This window comes from Elephas maximus, chromosome 6, assembly GCF_024166365.1.
Source record: "Elephas maximus indicus isolate mEleMax1 chromosome 6, mEleMax1 primary haplotype, whole genome shotgun sequence".
NCBI lineage: Eukaryota > Metazoa > Chordata > Mammalia > Proboscidea > Elephantidae > Elephas > Elephas maximus.
In genome coordinates this window covers 78,658,903-78,673,001 of record NC_064824.1, presented here as the reverse complement: position 1 = coordinate 78,673,001, position 14,099 = coordinate 78,658,903, and the positions used below count along the sequence as shown (strand labels likewise).

General features: G+C 40.0%; 1 pseudogene; it reads left to right on the top strand.

Annotated features, from left to right (window-relative positions):
* Positions 1-7,852: 7,852 nt before the first annotated feature.
* LOC126078333 (phospholipase DDHD1-like) lies at positions 7,853-12,806 on the top strand (annotated as a pseudogene).
* The last annotated feature ends 1,293 nt before the right edge of the window (positions 12,807-14,099 follow it).

The window sequence follows — 14,099 nt, the reverse complement described above, 5'->3', positions numbered from 1 at the left end:
TTGCAAGTATTTATTTAATATGTGCTAGATTTTAGATATATTTCTAAGAGCTTTACATGCTTTAATCATTTAATCCCTAAAATAACCCTAAGAGAAAGGTACTGCTATTATCCACATTTTATAAATGCAAACATTAATGCACAAAGAGATTAAGAAATGTGCCCAAGAACAGGAAAATAATAGGTATTGGACTCAGGCATCTAAATCTCGAGTCTGTGGGTTTAACCACCATGAGGTGTTATTACATTTAGTGACGTCTCTGCACATTGGTGGCACAATGGTTAGGAGCTTGGCTGCTAACCAAAAGGTTGTCAGCTTGAATCCACCAGTCACTCCTTGGAATCGCTATGGGGCAGTTCTATTATGTCCTGTAAGGTTGCTATGAGTCAGAATCAACTCGATGGCAGTGAGTTTTTGGTCTGCCCATTGGTTATTTCTCTATGTTTCCAAGGTTCTTCCTCTGACTGTGTTTCCATTTGGAACATAACATTTTAAATTTCTAGGGTCCCACGCCTCTTACATAGCTTCAGCCTCATGTGTTGAAAAATAAACTACTTTAATTTAACTCTTAATTTTTGAAATTAAAAGGCTTGAGATCTCATTTTATTGTAATCAAACATCTAAAGAGCAACCAAAAACTGGATTTAATTATTAATGCGTAACATTTTCCCCTAGAATGCTTAGGTAGTATTCTCCCAAAGCCAAATACCTTGTTGAAAAGTGATGCATTTTATAAACCATCTTCCACCTCAGAGCCCGCAAAAGTAAGAGAAAGCAAATCTGACCTTGAAATTTCTCCTGACCTTCAAATGATTAAATGCTTGACTACTAACTGAAAGGTTGGCAGCTTGAACCCACCCAAAGTTGCCTCAAAGACAGGCCTGGCAACCTGGCCCAAAAGGTCACAGCCTTGAAAGCCCTCTACTTTGCACACATGGGTCACCATGAGTTGGAATCAACTCGATGGCAAGTAAGAACAATAACAAGGAGACATGTTCTTGTACTCAGAGCACAAGTTGTCACTTGACAAGGGATTGAAGGGGATTATGAATACAACAGAAAAGACACTTCTGTCCTCAAAGCTTACATCCTATCTTAGACGAAATAAAGCATCATTAAATATTGATTTTAGAAATTAATTATGTACTTTTCTACATCTGTTTGAGTACTTTCCTCCTTCCTTTTCCTTCCCTGGTACTGGATGTCAGGCATAGCTCTAACTACAACACCTATGGCATAGTTCCCACTCTCCAGGACTCCAGTTGGTTTCTGCAGTAATTTTAGCATTCCTCATCATATAGCTTCTAGGGGAATTTTTACTTTCATATTTTAGCTTGCCAACTTTCAAGGTTCTAATTCTAAGTTGTATTAATTGTTCCACTGTCCTTTCCAGCTGTCATCCAATGGCCTTGGAAACAAATACCCACATCCTGCCTAAACTGGTGATCAAAATTTGTAAGTAAATGAACAAAGCAATGGAGACTATCAAGCCAAAGGAAATACTTATTACGTGTTGACAGGGAAACTCTTAATACTTGAAGAGTTTCAGGGAGTGTAAATCAGACACCTGATTAATTCAAAGCCTTGTTTCGCTGGCAGCCTATACAAGCCTAAACAAAATGGGACCGTTCCCAATCTGGCTAGATCACTACGAGGAAGGATTAAAGGAGACATAAGACCTATAAATAGCTCCTTTGCTGCAGCACTCGATAGCTGAGAAATTTAAGCAGAGGATAAGTAGCTCAGCAGGTTCATTTCTCTGATGTTCTTGCAATAAAGAGTTGGCTGACTGCTTCCTTTTTTTTCTTTTTTAAGGTTTTTTTGCATTCTACTTGGCATGAAACTTGTAGTATGTACTTAAGGAAGGTGTGGGGTGATTATTTTTCATTTGTAAAATATAGTCACTATTTTAGTTAGTGAATTGTAAACATGTTAATGTTTCCCTAGCTGCATTGCTAGAGGTTTCCTCATGTGCATTAAACCATCTACTGGTTACAGTTCTAATATCCATCACTGAGAATAAGCAACACTAACAATGTGCTTTATGGGCACCCTAATGCCCTGATTCAGTTGTTATTCGACTGGGCTTGTATAAAGTAATGATACAAAAATCTGAGGTACTGTCATTTCTTTATAGATAGCTAGGTGAGCAATCTATCATTAAAATGACAAGAAAAGAAAAACAGCTACCATATTTTGAACTCAATCACATAGTAAATGCCCAGTGAGTGTTATGTGTTCACCAACAATGCTATCGTTGTTTCTGACAGTGCTACTGGGTTAAATAATTTCTATAAATTAATTTTCAGAAATACATGAGGTAGGTACTGTGGTTATCTTCATTTTTACAGTTAAGAAAATTAGGGCTCAGAAAAACCAAATGACTTGTTCAAGGTCATTCAGCTAGTCAGTGGGCCAATCAGGACAGGAAGTCTGGTTCGTCTGACTCTGAAGCTCACCTCTAGCCTGCAGTCTGCTATTAAGATTGAGATGCTAATGCAGGGTAAACTGTTAGTCTCTTTCATGACAAGGAAAGAAAGTCAATTTAAAGTCATTTTTTGTTTAACAATACATTTACTTCTTCTTGCTTATTTTGACTTGTCACAAGAAGGTAACAAATACTAACAATTTTCTGTGCGTCCTTCCATTCCTTTTTCTAAATTTGTACAAGCATAAGTAAACATATGTAAGGTTTATCATTTTCTAAACTAAGAATACAATTATTTTTATATTACATCTGTATTTTTTTTACTTAATATTTTATAGGAAACCCTTTCAAGATAACACATACTGCTTCAACATATTCTTTCTCATAATTGCATTCTATTTCACGGTATATAAACCACCTGTACCTAAGCATGTCCCTATTAGACAGCATCTAGGTTGTCTCCATGTTTTGTTCTGACAAATAATGCTACTATAAACAGTCCATACACATACATACATATTTTATGTATATATATATGTATATGTATGTGTATGTATATAAACAAACCAACCCATTGTTGTCGAGCTGATTCCAACTCATAGCGACCCTATAGGACAGAGTAGAACTGCCCTATAGAGTTTCCAAGAAGTGCCAGGTGGATTTGAACTGCCAACCTATTTTTGGTTAGCAGCTGAACTCTTAACCACTACGATGTGTGTGTGTGTGTGTGTGTGTGTGTGTGTGTGTGTGTGCGTGTGGGTGGAGAGAGAGAGAGATTAGTCTGAGTTATTAGAAATTTTTTATTTCCAGTGATAGATTTTAAAAGTAGAATGGCTGGCCAAATAGATGTAAACAGATACTACTTTTTCTAAATTGTTTTATTATTTCTCACATCCACCAGCAAAGCATGACGGTATCTGTTTCGCCGTCTTTCCCCAGATCTGCCTTTAATTGATATTTTTAGTTACTGTCAGTCTCATGGGTAAAAATGATATCTTGATGCTAATTTACTTTTTATGAACAGGTAAGATGTAAAGGTATTCAAGTATATATACTCACATTTTACTTTCTATTAAATATTCATTGTATTTGTGATCTATTTGTCTATTTGACTTTTGTCATGGATTGAATTGTGTCCCCTAAAAATATGTGTTGGAATCCTATAGCATTGCTATAGCCCATCCCAGTGCCTAGGAAGAAGTCTACACATGTGCAAGACCCATTATTTACAGTCCCTGTATCTGGTAAATAATACCAACAAGAAGATTGATGCCAGTCACAGTATGAAGGTTTTACTTTTCTGGGCTGTAGTGCTTTTTCATTAGCACAGCGAAATATGCAGCACTGGTCCCTCATGGAAAATACTCCATAGCCCCATGCTCTTCCTGACCTTGGATTATGCTGAGCTGCAGTCCAAGAAAAATGATGTTTTGTTGAGTATATTTGCTGTATTTAAAAATAATTATAACCAATTCAGCAGAATTCCCTCAGTGGTGTGTGGGGGTAGGGGAAGTTGATCATTCTGTGGTGATTCTTCCTGCCAGGGGCCCTCCTGTGCCTCCCTCAACTCTTTCAAGGGTGAAATCTGTGCTAAATGAATTTGGAAGGTAAAGAAGGAAAGCAAAGGGTCATACAAGTATCAGAATAAGGCGAGTGACATTTAGGAACATGCATGAAATGAATCAGGATAAACTCTTTTCAGGCAGCCCCAGTTGTTCCTGTTTTGCTTTCTGATTGTTTATATATGTACTTGATTTTAATTTTTTTTTTTTTTTTGACAGCACCTAGTTAAGCTGCCTCCTTTTCTCTGAAGTGCTCCAGTCCATGAACTTGGTCCATGTTCACAGTTAGTTTTAAAAAATAAATCAGTAACATTACTGAGTGCCTAATATTTACACAGTCTTATATAAGGCAGAAACCCTGGTAGTGCAGTGGTTAAGAGCTATGGCTGGTAACCAAAAGGTCAGCAGTTCAAATCCACCAGGCACTCCTTGGAAACTTTATGGAGCTGTTCTATTTTGTTCTATAGGGTCGCTATGAGTCTGAATAGACTCAATGGCAACAGGTTATATAAGGCACTAACACATAAAGATTTTTATAGAAAACTGCAAGAAACAAGAAATAATCCAGTTAACTTGGAAGAACAGTAGAATTAAAGATATAAAGGGAGAAAGACTGTGAGATGATATCATTGAGGTCTTTGGACTCCAGTCTGGATGTGTACACGAATGTGGTAAAAAAACACGAATGTGGTAGTCAATGGAAAACCATTTTCAGCAGAGAAATAGCTTGAAGTTAATCTGAAAGAACTGTGTAGAGTAGATTAAAGAGACCAAAAACAAACTGGGAGCCAGTCTAGAGGTTAACAGAGTAAAAAGGCAAGCTTAAGACAGGTATGGAGCACAAAGGCTATTTGTATATCTCATTGCAGAAAATCATGTGATGGGAATGGAAGGACAGGGATAAAGACGTATCCGTGCTTTCTGGGGATGCTGCAACTCGGGTCCTGCAGGACAACTTATTTTATTTGTAGTACATTATTACAATGACTTTTGCATTCTCCTCTTTCCCTCTCTTTCTTACCATTTTATTTATATTGCTGCTTTAATTCCTTCTCTGTCTTTCCTTCTCCTGTGCCTTCACCTGTCAGGAGCATCTGCCATCTCACTCAACTTTGTTACTCTTAATGAATTAAAGCCCGCCCTGCCACCCACCATAGACACTGTGGTACCAAGGATAAAGAAAACTCAATTATTCCTCTAAAGGGAAATACGGCTCCCCTGTGGAGTAAAGGAGTAAAGATAAGTAAGTAATATATACACATGACAATAACAAGCAAAGATAAATATCACCAACTACTTCCAAGTGTACAAAAAATCACGAGAGAGCTCCCGAGGGAAGAGGAAAAGAAAAACACAGAAGCATGGAAAAGGCAATGAAGTAGCTGACATCAGGTATTGCTCTACAAAATCTTCATGAACAAGCACAGACAAAATGCTGAAGCAGAATTACTACAAGGTTTGAAAAAGTATGAGGGTATTAAAAGTGGAGACAGTGGTAGGGACATAGCTTAGTAGAGACCTTCCTATCAATCACAAACTTCCTGTCCCTCTTTTTCCCTCTTCAGCTCCACCTTGTTCACATCATCCCAGCCATATCCAAGATGCAAGTGATGGACTCACCAGGAAAGATGATCCAATGTTATAAAGTATTATAAAGCATCGTTTTGTTCCAAAGCAGTGCCTCTTTCAATATATTTTCGTACTTTTCAGTCCTGTAACGGATAGTAATGCAATCTCGATTTTGTCCACAAAATGTGTACAGATTCCTGAGATTTATAACCAAAGACAGAATATGAGTCTAAGATTCACAGTAATTGACCTCTGCACCCAAAAAGTGTCTCACGTCCTACATGAGACGTAGGTCTACTTGGCATCATTTGTAAAGGTCTTAACATTTGCCACTGGATAATGGCAGTTTTGTTCAAAATTTCAGTGTGCCACTTGCTACGAGATTATGGAGGGGAAAAACACTCTAGCCTAAAAACCAGGATTCTAGGACTGCTTCACACCTTACTGGTTTGAGGATATTCTGTGGGTTGTAAATAGTTAATGAAGCAATGTATACATAAATATCCGTAAACTGTGTCTTAGGCTGGGTTTTCTAGAGAAGCAAAACGAGTGAGGCATATATATCGAGAGAGAGAGGAGAGAGAGAGAGTATTTATCTCAAGGAAATGGCGTACATGGTTGTAGAGGCTGGCAAATCCCAGGTCTGTGGGTCAGGCCTCACTCTGGAAGATTCTCCTGACTCAAATAATTGCAGGAGCTGACAAACCCAATGTTGGCAGGCAATACAGCAGGCTGCTGGCTCAAGTCCCAAGAAGTGGAGGTCAGATGATGACAAGTCAGATGCAGGATCCAGAGCAAGCAAGTGAACTCTGCCAGAATGTCCATATATATTGGATGCAGGCCACACTACCCAAAAAACTTCTCTTACAACTGATTGGCTGATCACATCAGCTCACATCATGGAGGTGATTACATTACATCACAAAATGGAGGATAACTACGTCATTACATAACTGCCAAACCATTGAGAATCATGGTCCAGCCAAGTTGACATATAACCTTAACCATCACAGTCCACCCTTTGTCAACCTGGCACCTGTACACATCTCCTTAAATCATAATCTTTAAATAAGGACAATTACAAAATCATACTTGTGTCTAACGTGATACAACTAACACGCGTACCAACTAAAACATGCTAACCCCGTTTACATCTTATATTTTGAATGAAGAAAGCAAAAATATTTGATGCACACATAAAAGGAAGAAATACTCATAACAATTACAGTCCTCGTTTCTGCAACTAGTCATGTGGTTGCAACTGGTATTTAGAACTACCTTCTTCCACCACCCATTCCGTATTCCCTTTGCCTTCAGCAAGAATCTCGGCTGTTCGTTGTTCTTTGCCTGGTGGGATGACCCAAACCTTCATTCCTGAAGGGTCTGGGCCTTTAGTAGTCATGTTGGAATTGAGTTGCTGTAGTTTTCTATTGGCTTTAATTGCAGGGCACGGTAGTACTAAGAGACATCCTAAGGAATCTCCCGTATTCCAGACATATACTTTTTAACCTCTATTATGTACTACCAATCTGATTTGCCCTTGATAATCAGGATCAATCATACCAGTCAATAAGTAACCCCTTCTTTGTCTGTTGATCCAGAGGCATAAACAGCCCAAAATGGCCAGGCGACATTCTTAAATTCCACTTCAGTGGAATCATTTTCATGTCTCAAGGTGGGAGCATTCTTCCCTTTGTAACTAAAACCTCTAGACCTGCAGAGCATAGGGCCATGGAGACAGGAAGCAAAAATTTTGCTATCGGGTCACTAGGGGTAATAGCGAGAGGCTCCCTTCCCATTTCCGCCCCTTGATTCCTAGACCCATGAATCCTGGATATGAGAGAAACAGCACCATATATTGGACACTGGTTTAGAGCATATAAAATCTCCTGGAGAACATTGCCCCAATCCTGCAAGGTACTGTCACCTAGCTGGCACTGTAATTGGGTCTTTAGAAGGCCTTTCCGCGGTTCTATCAAGGCAGTTGCTTCAGGATAATGGGAAACATGATAAAAACCAGTGAATTCCATGAACACGGGTCCATTGCTGGACTTCATTTTCTGTGAAGTGAGTCCCTTGATCTGAGGCAATGTTGTGTGGAATACCATGATGGTAGATAAGACATTCTGTAAGTCCATGGGTAGTTTTGGCAGAAGTGTCTCATGCAGGCAAGGCAAATCCATACCCAGAGTAACTGTCTAATCCAGTGAGAACAAAATGCTGTCCTTTCCATGACAGAAGTGGTCCAATGTCATCAATCTGCCACCAGGTTGCTGGCTGGTCACCTCGAGGGATGGTGTCATATGGTGGATCAGTGTTGGTCTCCACTGCTGGCAGACTGGGTATTCACAGTGGCTGTGGCCAAGTCAGCCTTCGTGAGTAGAAGTCCATGTTGCTGAGCCCATGCATAACCTCCGTCCCTGCCACCCTGACCACTTTGTTCATGATCCCATTGTGCAATGACTAAAGTGGCTGGGGAAAGAGGACAGCTGGTTTCCATAGAGCGCATCATCCTATCCACTTGTTAAAATCCTCTTCTGCTGAGGTCGCCCTTTGGTGAGCATTCACATGAGACACAAGTATTTTCACTTCTTTGGCCCATTTGGAGAGGTCTATCACATACTTCTCCATACTTCCTCTTCTCCAATTTTCCCATCATGTTCCTTCCAAGTCCCTGACCATCCAGCCAAACCATAGGCCATAGCCTATAAATCAGTATACAATTGCACACCTGGCCACTTCTCCTTCCAAGGAAAGTGAACAACCAGGGCATTGCTCGAAGTTCTGTCCATTGGGAGGATTTTCCTGCACCACTGTTCTTCAGGGAGGTCCTAGAAAAGGGCTGTAGTGCTGCTGCTGTCCACTTTTTAAGAGATGCCTATAGATTGCACAGAAACATCTGTAAACCATGCATGAGTTTTTTCTTCTTCAGTCAACTGATCTTAAGGAACTCCCCATGAGGCCACAAGTGCAAACTGGGAGAGGTTACATAATATGACAGAAGTGGAAACCGTGGGCGTTTGGGCCACTTCCTCATGCAACTTACTTGTGCCTTCAGATCTTGCTCAGACCCAATCTTGTATATACCATGTCATGGATTGAATTGTGTCCCCCAAAAATGTGTGTATCAATTTGGCTGGGCCATATTCTCTATACTGTGTGATCGTCCACCATTTTGTCATCTGATGTGATTTTCCTATGTGTTGTAAATCCTGCCTCTATGATGTTAATAATGATGGGCGGCAGTTGTGTTGATGAAGCAGGACTCAATCTATGGGATTGGATTGTGCTTTGAGCCGGTTTCTTTTGGGATATGAAAGAAAAAAGCAAGTGGAGAGACAGGGGGGCTTCATACCACCAAGAAAGCAGTGCCAGGAGCAGAGCGCTTCCTCTGGACCCAGGGTACGTGCAAGGAAAAGCTCCTAGTCTAGGGGAAGTTTGATAAGAAGGACCTTCCTCCAGAGCCAACAGAGACATAAAGTCTTCCCCTGGAGCTGACACCCTGAATTTGAACTTTTAGCCTACTTTACTCTGAGGAAATAAATTTCTCGTTGTTAAAGCCATCTATTTGTGGTATTTCTGTTACAGCAGGACTAGATAACTAAGACATACCACTTCCATTTAATGATGGAGTGCTGCTGTGCATGTCTGACTTTATGGCTCTGTGGGTCAGACAACATCCAGTTCATGATGAGCAGCTCAGGCTGCATAGTGACTTGGTGGCCCACAGTTAAGCGTTCAGTCTCTGCTAAGGCCCAGTGACAAGCCAAAAGCTGTTTCTCAAAAGGAGAGTAGTTATCTGCAGAGGATGGCAGGGCTTTGCTCCAAAATCCTAAGGGTTTGTGCTGTAATTCACCAATACAGGTCTGCCAAAGACTCCAAACAGCATCTCTATCTGCTACTGACACTTCAAACCCCATTGGATCAGCTGGATCATATGGCCCAAGTGGCAGAGCCACTTGCATGGCGGCCTGAACCTGTTCCAAAGCCTTTTCTTATTCTGAGCCCCACTCAAAACTAGGCACTTTTTGAGTCACTTGATATGCCACAGTAGCACACCCAAATAATGGATATGTTACTTCCTTATTCAAAGAGGCCCAACAGGTACTGTATCTCCTTTTTAGTTGTGGGAGGGGCCAGCTGCAATAATTTCACTTCAGTTTAGAAGGAATAGCTAGACATATACCATACAATTGGAGCCCTAGAAATTTCACTGAGCTGGAAGTCACTTGAATTTTTGTCAGATTAATTTCCTACCCTCTAGCACACAAATGTTTTACCAATAAGTCCAAAGTCACTGATACTTCTTCCTTTCTAGGTCCAAACAGCATAATGCCATCAGTATAATGGACCAGTGTGATACCTCGTGGAAGGCAAAAGCAATGAAGGTCCCTGCAGACTAAATTATGACTTAGGGCTGGAGAGTTCATATATCCCTGATGTAGGCAGTGAAGTCGTATTGCTGGCCTTGCCAGCTGAAGGCATACTTCTTCTGGTGGTACTTCAAAACAGGTATGGAGAAAAAAGCATTAGCCAGATAAATAGCTGCATACTAGGTACAAGAGATATATTAATTTGCTCAAGCAAGGAAACAACATCTTGAACAGCAGCTACAATTGGAGTCACCACCTGGTTAAGTTTCCATCCTTTTTTTTCACAGGTCAAATAGGTGAGTTGAATGGGGATGTGGTAGGAATCACCACCCCTGCATCCTTCAAGACCTTGATGGTGGCACTAATTACTACAATCTCTTCAGGAATGGGTATTGCTTTTGGTTTACTATATTCCTAGGTAGGGGCAGTTCTAATGTCCTCCTTGGCTTTTCCTACCATAATAGTCCTTACTCTACTTGTCAGGGATCCAATGTGGGGGTTCTGCCAGTTGCTAAGTATATCTATTCCAATTATGCGTTCTGGAACTTGGGAAATCACTATAGGATGGGTTAAGGGACCCTCCAGACCCATAGTGAGATGAACCAGAACTAAGGCTCCATTAATAACGTGACCTCCAAACACCCCTACTCTGACCTGTGGACCATAGTGACATTTTGGGTCTCCTGGAATTAGTGTCAGTTCACAGCCAGTATCCAGTAATCCTCAAAAAGTCTGGTTCTTTCTTTTTCCCAATGAATAGTCACCCTCTTAAAAGGCTTTAGATCCCTTTGGAGAAAGCTGGGAGAAAGATTAACCATATAAATTTTTGCAGTGTGGTGAGGTCCTTCCTCAAGAGGACCAGGTCTCCCCTTATTCAAGGGAAATGTCTGTAAACTGGCTCAAGTCTGGGAGTTGGTTGAGGGGCCATGACTCTCTATTCTGGTGATTCAAGTTAGACTGCCATTCACTTGACCTGGAATTCTTCCACTTATTCAGATCAAGTAAATATTTAGTAGATTTCCCATCTATTTGACTCCTAGAGACACCATGACTAAGTACCCAATGCCATAAGTCCATATGAGTCAGACTATTCTAGCTAATTACTGCTTTGACTCCATGGTCTACTACAGTAACCATGTCCACCTTGTCTTTGTTGATTGAGTGCTTCCACTTGGCCCCTACCACCACAGTGTCCAATCAGTCTCATCGTAGTTAGAAGTCTTAATTCAGTTAAAGCAGTTCCCACTGGCAACTCTGATTTACATAAAATAGCAATCATAGCAGTCTTCAAGGATGCTGGGGCTCCCTTCACAAATTTGTCCCTCACTGTTGTGGTAAAGGTTGTGTCCTCTGTGATGCAACAACATCTAAAATTGCAAGAACAGTTACTCAAAAACTGGGGTTTTCTAAAGCATCAAGTAGTGGGACCAGACTTCATAGAGGTTATGTAGAAGAAGCTACATTAGAAGACAAGCCATCACAGACTACCCATATTGTATTTGTTGTACATGGCATTGGGCAGAAAATGAACCAAGGAAGAATTATCAAAAATACAGCCATGATGAGAGAAGCTGCAAGAAAGATAGAAGAAAAGCATTTTTCCAATCACGCAACACATGTTGAATTTCTACCTGTTGAGTGGCGGTCAAAACTTACTCTTGATGGCGACACTGTTGATTCTATTACTCCTGAGAAAGTACAAGGTTTAAGGGATACATTGGACAACAGTGCAATGGACATAATGTATTATACTAGCCCACTTTATAGAGATGAACTAGTTAAAGGCCTTCAGCAAGAGCTGAAATCGATTATATTCCCTTTTCTGTTCTCGGAATCCAGTCTTGGAAGAAAAAGGGGGTAAAGTCTCAATAGTGTCACATTCCTTGGGATGTGTAATCACTTATGACATAATGACTGGCTGGAATCCAGTTTGACTCTATGAAGAGTTGCTGCAGAAAGAAGAAGAGTTGCCTGATGAACAATGGATGAGCTATGAAAAATGACATCTTCTTGATGAACTCTGTATAACAAAATGACGGCTGAGGGAAATAGAAGAATGCCTGCATGGATTGAAGGCATCATCTATCACACAAACACCTGCCTTAAAACTTAAGGTTGAACATTTCTTCTGTATGGGATCTCCACTAGCAATTTTTTTGGCATTGTGTGGCATCCGGCCAGGGAACACTGGAAGTCAAGACCATATTTTGCCCAGAGAGATTTGTAACTGGTTACTAAATATTTTTCATCAAACAGATCCAGTGGCTTATAGATTAGAACCGTTAATACTGAAACACTACAGGAACACTTCACCTGTCCAGATCCACTGGTACAATACTTCAAATCCTCTACCTTATGAGCATATGAAGCCAAGCTTTCTCAATCCAGCAAAAGAACCTACCTCAGTTTCAGAGAATGAAGGCATTTCAATCATACCAAGCCCAGTGACCTCACCAGTCTTGCCCCACCGACACTACGGAGAATCTATAACAAATATAGGCAAAGCAAGCATATTAGGGGCTGCTAGCGTTGGAAAAGGACTTGGAGGAATGTTGTTCTCAGGATTTGGACGTTCCTCTACACAGCCATCTGAGACATCGAAAGACTCAATGGAAGACGAGAAGAAGCCGGTTGCCTCGCCTCCTGCTACCACTGTGGCAACACAGACCCTTCCACACACCAGCTCTGGCTTTCTTGATTCTGCATTGGAACTGGATCATAGGATTGATTTTGAACTCAGAGAAGGTCTGGTGGAGAGCCGTCACATCGCACACTGCCTATTGGTAATCCTTGGATGTTGCCCCCTTTCTTTTAACCTTCATGTACAAACAGGAGCATGATAATGATGCAAAGCCCAATTTAGATCCAATCTGAACTCTTGAAGGACATTAATGGCCCCAAACAGATTTTTTTCCTGTTAAAATATGTGTGTCAAGATGCGGAAATTTCCAGTTAAATATGTTTTAGTTTTGTTTGGGGCAAAGAGTATTTGAATTTAAAAGCACCTTATTTTATTTAAAAAAAGGAAAGAAAGAAACTTTCAGACCAAAAGGAGTTATTTACGGTTTTAATCATTTTGATTATGAATCTGACAGAAACCTCTGCAGAGCATCAAGCAGGACCTGAAAGTGGGAAAGGTTTGGGTGAACTTCATGTAAACAGTATAAATCATGATCTAATTTCTTCCAAATGTAAAAGTATACTAATGGGTTGGATTTAATGTATCAACCAAAACATGCTGTAAACCTAAAATGGCCAAGGTCCAGTGTATTCTATGTAAAGATCACAAGGTGATATTGTTTTCGATTTCTATGAAAGCCTCCATTTCCACTATTTAATTGAAAATGCAGTATAACAGATTTAAAATGTTTTGAATTTAACTTTAGGAAAACTAATGCTAAAAAAGAAACAATATTTGAACTACTGTGTTTGTAATTTATTACCTCTGTTTGTTTCAGTGTATGACATGTTACATATTTTTTACTATTTCCTTTTTTTTTTTTTAACATAATTTAAGAACCACATTTATTTTCTGTGGTGTTAAGATCCTTTTTTCTCAGAACTCCATCTTTGTACTCTTCAGATGAATATATAGACACTGTGGCATACCTTCAGTATTTTTTTCATTAAAAACTTGTGGTTTCTCACACATATACACACACACACAAAACACACTCCGTGTGTTTGTCTGTGGGTCTAATCTGACAAATCCACTTTAAAATGCCAATTTCCCTAAGCCTTTGGGTACAATATACCAAAGCAGATCTGGTATTTCAACTTGATTTAGTGTAGGGCACCATGTAATCCATGGTTTAACAAAACAACCAAATAAACTATTAGATCCTTTCCTAACCTCTTGAGCTGAAACACTGACTGAAGAATCTGTGCTTAGTGGACCCATATCAATAAACTCAGACTGACCCAACTTTATGTTCCTTTCACCATTTCCCACACCCTTAATAGCCATTCCCACACGTATTTCCCAGGTTTCTGTTTTTAAATATTAGAAAAATCAAGCAGTTCTTTTGGAGCATAGCGTACCTCCTCCTGTGTCACACTTTGTACTTTACCTTTTTTGGCTTGCTGGGACTTAAGTCTATTTACAGGTATAGAAGCAAAAATGGGTGGTAAGGATGTGTACTGAGAACGTTCAGCAATGTCTTATAA